Here is a 795-nt window from a genome sequence, read left to right as displayed (position 1 = left end):
TAGCGCAGCTCTCCGCGCCGGGACTCCCTAAGCGACATTCACCCTTCCATCCCCCGCCTCGCCGTTCTATACTCCTAGTTTGGGCCCTGTGCCATTCCTAGTCTTGGGGCCCCAGACACCTGGGGAACCAATACTGCTCCCTGACCCTTCTCACCCAGAGCAACTCAGTCCCTTTCTTGGGCTCCAGGAGCACTGCTTCTGGTCCTGGCCCTGCCCTCACCTCCCTCTACTTCCCTGGTCCTGCAACACCCGCCAGCCTCTTTCTGGGGCTGACAGCCTCTTTCTGGGGCTCCGAGGCTTACCTTTCCTCTCCCTGATCCTTTGCATCTAGTACAACCCAGCTACTCAGTCCACTCCCTGGGAAATATTGGGGCTTCTTCCCGCCCCATCTGCCTTTGTATCCCTGCGTGGTGTGGCCACGGCCAGGGTCTCAGGTCAGTCCATCACCCAGGTTCCTGAGGCGAAAAGCATTCTTAGAAGATTCCAGACCTAAGGAGAAAGTCTGAAAACTTCTGATCCACAATGGAATTGGGCCACCGTGGAACTCCTGAAGACAAAATCAATCTGGCCTCGACAATATAAAATCAAAAGAGAGAACAAGAAGCATAGATGAACCAGCTCTTCATACCCAAAAAGTAAACAAAAAAGACACATAAAGCTCAAAAAAAAAGAAGGAGAACTAAACTTGAAGGCCCGAGTATCACACAAGAGTCAGAAACTACAAAAGAAATTCACATGTCAAAATCACAGAGAAAAAATAACAACATGAAAAACCAAAATAACATATCTCCACCA

The sequence above is a fragment of the Nannospalax galili genome, unplaced genomic scaffold, assembly GCF_000622305.1.
Source record: "Nannospalax galili isolate Female #2095 unplaced genomic scaffold, S.galili_v1.0 scaffold312, whole genome shotgun sequence".
In the NCBI taxonomy this organism is placed as follows: domain Eukaryota; kingdom Metazoa; phylum Chordata; class Mammalia; order Rodentia; family Spalacidae; genus Nannospalax; species Nannospalax galili.
Note: the sequence above shows the minus strand (reverse complement) of the source record.